The sequence below is a fragment of the Penaeus vannamei genome, chromosome 1, assembly GCF_042767895.1.
Source record: "Penaeus vannamei isolate JL-2024 chromosome 1, ASM4276789v1, whole genome shotgun sequence".
Taxonomy (NCBI): Eukaryota; Metazoa; Arthropoda; class Malacostraca; order Decapoda; family Penaeidae; genus Penaeus; species Penaeus vannamei.
This window is the reverse complement of record NC_091549.1, coordinates 32,035,192-32,041,591: the sequence shown is the minus strand read 5'-3', so window position 1 is coordinate 32,041,591 and position 6,400 is coordinate 32,035,192.

The window sequence follows — 6,400 nt, the reverse complement described above, 5'->3', positions numbered from 1 at the left end:
CTGGCGAGGATGGCATTACTTTACAGTGTTCTTCGTCTCATTGCGCAGGTGCCAGGCAACCCACTCTTACACCTGTATAGCCTATCACAAGGAATCCTCCCAAGCTCCTGGACTAAAAGTTTAATCATCCCTATACCCAAATCCAACACTGACAAATACAGACCAATTTCCTTGACCTCCTGTCTGTGCAAAGTACTTGAGAGAGTAATTCTGAACAGACTCATGTACCGTATAAATGCTAAGTTATCCCCCAGACTGTATGGATTTCTCCCAGGACGGAGCAGTCAGCATTGTTTTGCAGAATACTTAACAAACTCAATACCAGGCATACAAACCGTATTTCTTGATCTTCAATCTGCCTTTGATATTGCAAACAGAGAAATGATCCTTGAGCAACTAGCTAGCTTTGGTATTTAGGGAAAACTGTTAACATGGATTCAAATGTATCTATCCAATCGATCGGCTCAGGTTTTCTTCAGGGGTGTTAAGAGTACTCATGCAAAAGTGTTTGAACTCGGCACACCTCAGGGAGGCGTACTTAGTCCCATGCTATTTAACATCCTAATGCATAGATTACTAGGCGATATACCACTTGAGGGCAATGACTCCATTATTTGCTATGCCGATGATATTTGCATTAAATCCTCATCCAAGGAGAGAATGCAACAGATTCTTGATGTACTCTCAGCAAGGGCTACAGAGCGTGGCTTGATAATATCGACTGAAAAAGCCAAGGCACTTAACCCTAAAACAATCCCTCTGCCAAGGTTTCACATCAATGACGTTGAGCTAGATCTCTGTCACCAGTACAAATATCTCGGGGTGGCTGTTAATGATGCAGATTTCATACAAAACCTGAAGATAAGGCTGTGGGAACGTCTGAAGCCACTTAGGACACTTGTCGGCAAAGACCATGGTATTAATGTCAATATTGCTAGACTCTTTTTCCTGTCATACATACGGTCGGTCATAGATTATCATGCATTGCACCTAGTATTATACAAGGAATCAGAGTTGGCTGGTTTAATTTGCCGTCTGTCTATGAAAGAATATTATACATAAACACCACATTTAGCGTCAAAGCAATAAGAGAACCCCTCTATTGTACAGAGTTCCAAAGACAACTAAAACATAGAATAGTGGAGCTAACTTTGAATGGCAACATCGATTCAAATTCAAATCCATGGCAACAAATAACATGTAAGCACTTGTTTCAGCTGAACATATCCATAACTAAGACCCTACATGGACGTTCTGCTCCACCGTGGAAAATATCGGACCTAAGTGTATTTTATACGACTGCCCCCAAAAAAGACAGTGTCCCCCCTGCTGTACTTAAGCAGTATGCTTTAGCAATTATCAATGAACACCTTGAAACTATGCTCAATGCGTATGAATGCTACACTGATGGATCCTTGCAATCTGGGAATAGAGCAGGATGCGCTTTTGTCGTATATAAAAACAATATTTTGCAGCACCAGGATTGTCGGTGGGTTCATGACTGGGCTAGCACTACGCAAACTGAGTTGGCAGGAATGCTCATAGCCACCGAATTTCTATTAAGTCAAGGCTCAGGAGTAATTTTCTGCGACTCACAGAGTGCTCTCCAGGCATTGAACACACTAGACAAAGGTGCAGGAAATATTGCAAATGACATAAGGATAAATGTGTATCATGCAAAAGAACGAGGCCATGACATACGTTTTGTGTGGATACCATCGCATGTTGGAATCCCCAGACATGATCATGCTGACCGTCTAGCAAAATCAGCATGTGACAAGCAAAGTGTGGATATAGATCTTGGAGTACCTCGCTAGGATTTCACACATAATTAAAACTTCCTTCAAAGAGGACTTGTCTGACTTGATTAATTCTCAACGGCCTGAAAGCTGTAGCATAAAGCACTATGACCGGTTTATGCAAGATGTATTCATCTATGGTTTATACAAAACAAAAACAAGACAGTGTGATATTGTGACCGCAAGAATCAGGCTGGGATATAGATTGTACTGGCAGGTCAGTACAGCCTGTAATGTTGACGAAACTAAGTGTAAATTATGCAATGAAGAATATAAGCGAACACTTGTACATTATATCTCAGAGTGCCATGTAATACAGCCTTTCAGACCACCTAGCATTAGGTATGGAGAACTATGTAACTACTTCATATCATCTGATGTCTTGGAAGATATAATTATGTTATATCCTAAATTTGGAATGTAGTATCACATGACCACATATCAAATGTTACATTGCCTTTTCACGCCCAAGCCGTATGCCGGCTTGATAGATGAGTAGATAAATTACTGACTGCTCTTTTCTTTTAAATGATATATTTTAGACCGTAATAATTTTATGATCTAGATTTACACTAATACTATTATATAATGTTTTGACCATGTATCAAATGTACCACAGCCTGCCCACGCCTGTGCAGTTAGCCAGGGTGGTAAATAAAGGACTAAACTAAACTAAAGACCCTGTGACAAGACGAAAAACAATTACATGGCGATGTGAAAGTATGTATATAAGGTATATGAGCACATGTAGATAATTTTCATGTACCCCATGACCTTTTGTGTATTTATATTGTTACTTCCGTTTGATTGTTGATTGTTTAAATGTCTTTTTGTTTGTTTGTATTTTCTGATATTTCTAAGTTATGAACACATTTTAACGAGACTTTAACTAAAGGTGAGTTTTAACCTAACAGACGCTTATTGCACTTTGGTGGTGATGCAGACCATGGTTTGGATCCAGGATTTTTTTTCTAACTCAAAAAATTATGAACAGATTTGAATAAATCTTTTACCTGAGGTTTGTCTTAGCCTAATTAATATTTCATAAAATTTTGGTGGCGATCCGGATCATTTGGCAATTCTACCCCCCATTTGGCGGGGGGGGGGGGAGGTTTGCATTTTCAAAATGTTTTGATAGATCAAAATATGTATGATGAAACCATAAAGAATGTAAAATACTCCATATGAACAGCATATCATGTTTTATTTATTTGTATGGAAAAAATGTCTTCATTATCGTTTTTTGGACGCTTGCCAGATTTTTGATACATGTTTGATGTTGTATCATGGTGGATACAAAACATGATTATCATCAAAGTTAGCACTGACATACAAAGTTTTGAAAAAGGTGGAAGTTATTTTTCCTAATTTCACAAAAGAAAAGGTGATAGAAGACCATTAAAGTAATTCATGTGCAGGTATAACACATATCTATAAGCAAAACATTGTAGAAGCTTCAAATAAAATGGAAAAAGTACTCAACTACTCTGCAAATATGATGCTTTATCCACAAGGCTGTGGAACTTTCAAATTTTATTCATATTGAATACTAAATGTACTAAATTACAGGTTTGACTGTTGCTGAGTTAACCTTAAACGAATACTTTGCAGTTGTATCAGTCACCTCACACCCACTGACAATTATAGGCGTACTTCGCCGGTCACAATGTCGTTCTTCGTCAGATCTATATATGCTGTACTGCCTGAGAGTGAGAGGATCCTCCTCACTCTACGTGGGAACGAGCCTCTACTCTGCCTCCATGGCGAAGTGCTTATGTCGGAGAGTTAGGGACTGGTGCCTTAACGAGTCCTGTCTCTCGAAAATTTGTTCATATTTGAGGAGGCCTATTTTGGACAGAGAGGCAAAAGAGTATTTCTCAGGACACCTGACAGGATGACAAGTTGCTATATAGTTCTGCTATGTATCTGCTCTTTCGCCCTGCTATTACTAATGTTTTTTTTTTTTATTTTGGAAGAGACATGTTATTCAAACAAATATTCATACTATTTGTTTACAAATATGAAGGAGACACAGGCGGCGTGTGAGATTTGATTTGAAACGTTTATTGAGGAAACTAACTACCAGTAATATTTATATCTGAGCCATAAACTCATATACAATGTCTGTCCGTCTGGTCTTCCCTTTCGTATGTAGAGTTTGTGTTCATGAGAATATGCATATAGTGTCTCGTATTATCACTTTATCTAAGAGCTCATTTCCTATTATTCTCTTCTCTACAACTGCCTTTTAATGTGTCTTAACCCATGGTTACATTTCAGTATCTTGCTTTGCTATCATATCTGAAGATTCATTAAGTTGCTGCAATAACCGTTAATATCCAATTCATGCATTATTTTCTTACTCTCACAAACTTGTATCGTAATTTGGATTCCTACAACTAAGTGATTCTAAAGTGCCTCTGCTAACCAAAAAATAGCGTTTCATTTTTTCCCTGAACATTTTTAATCCGTTCAATTTAGTGATTAAACTGGGCATCCTAAAATGTTCTCCCTTTACCAATGACAGAGAGAACCGGGGCTACATAGTCAATAATCTACCAAACTGTGCTCAAATACTACATTCTTAGAATGAGATGCTTTTTGAGCTTTTAAGAGCTGCAATATTGCTTTGCTCCTGTAAGTATAAAATTAATTACAACATCCTTGCTTGCAGGAGTAAACCCAATGTTCATTTGTAAGCATATGTGTATATACCTTTCAACATTTTTCCCATTCAGTGTAATTCATCACCCCTTATTGTAGTCTGAAATTTCGTTTAGTCTTCATTGACAGCCAATCCCATCTTCTAAGCAAGAGTACTAAAACAATTCAAGGCAAGTTGTACATTACTTAAATAATTTCCCTGGAAAAGAATATCATCTGGTTATACGATGGGCATGACACCTTTCGGGTTTTTATTGCTGGCTACTTTGTTCAATAAACATTAAACAATATTAGGCTTAACACTCTTCCTTGTGGAGTACTTAATTCAAACTTGCTTTCATTATACCTACTTCCCTGATACCAAACGTATGCGCTTCTCTTATAATCCCGCATTCATTTCAACTTCTTTCCTGGGATGACCAATGCTTCTAATTCATATAGAATTACCTCCCCATTAGCTTTATCGAATGCGCCTTTTAATTCTACAAATACTCTATATTTGTCTGCATCATAGGAGTAGCACTTAACCACACCCTCTGCCGTGCTTTTTCCTTTTAAAAATCCACAAAGATTACAGGAGAATTTATCTTCCAAGATGTAAATCAATTTATTTAATATAATTCTTTCCATTATTTGGAAACAGGAGGTTAAAGATACTGGTCCATACCAAGCCATTTGGTTTGGGTACTGGGATCAAAATGACTCTTTTCCATGCACCAGGTAACTTGCCTTCTTTGAAGTTTAAATAAAAAATCCCTGTTGGGGATGTTCTCATTCATCTCCCAAACAGTATAACATCAGTTCATATCTCACCTGAAATCATAAGATATGCGCTTCGTTATCTCCCATCCTCGTTCGCCAAAGTAGGGATCACGGTCTTGGATAAACCCGTTTATTGTAGGGTTTGTAGAAAGAGTCTCTTCTATGTCTGCTCTTTATTGTTGCTGAGCCTTGAGGGGTTACATACATCGCCGCTAGGACATACATTTGACCGGTCATAGAAAACGGAATGCACGTCATTACATGGGTATTACAAACAAAAAATGTTAGTTTATACATAGGAACTTATAGTGTTCATAATATATATCATTTAATGTATGTTAATACATAACAAGCCCTAATATTAGACTTATGCATGCTAGCCAAACAGTTTGAAATTTCGTAAGTCACACCATTTTCTCTTGGTGCTGTTATAGCAATGGGTTTGCATCCGCCATGGACTGGTGTCAATCATCTCTTTAAGGAGCTTTTATGTGTGGGTGTGAGTGCCCACAGGTATGGCTGGGTGCTGGAGATCGACGGGGAGAGCTGGGTGGCTCCACCGACGGCTAAGGCTTGGATAGGCCTTGTTGCTGCTTGCTGTGCCTTGCGCTGCTGGAGGATCATGAGTGCTGAACTCGGACCCCCAGCTGCCTGCAACAGCTGCCAGAAACTGCCCACCGTAATCTTCAGAGAGTGCGAAGACCCCTCTCTGACGTCCTCTCCTTCTCCCTTTGTGAGGCCAGCCCCAGTGTTCCTCACTGAGGCCAACCAATGCAGCAAAAAGCTGTTGGTGGGATGCAGGGACTGGAAGAGCCACCCTCAAACTCTCCCCCGATGTCTTGGCTTAGATGCCTCGTCCCCTGCACAAAAGTGGCCGGCCCCAGCAAGTACTAGCAGGGTCTAACCAAACGCGAAGAAGGTGCCACTTAAAGCCCCCACGCTGACGTCATATCCCGGCAAGAAAGCCCAGCAGAAGTGGCAGGAGGAGGAAGATGATTCACGCCCCCTCACGCCGAGGAAGAGGCCGCTCCAACAGAAGAAACAGTTCATCCCTATTATGGAAGGCGATGTGACTCGTCTCCCGGCGACCGCAGACAGCTCAGAGGAATCATTCTTTAGTGTTTCTTTAGTAGTACATCTTTGTAGTATAAGCTGGTAAAGGAGTACCGAAACTC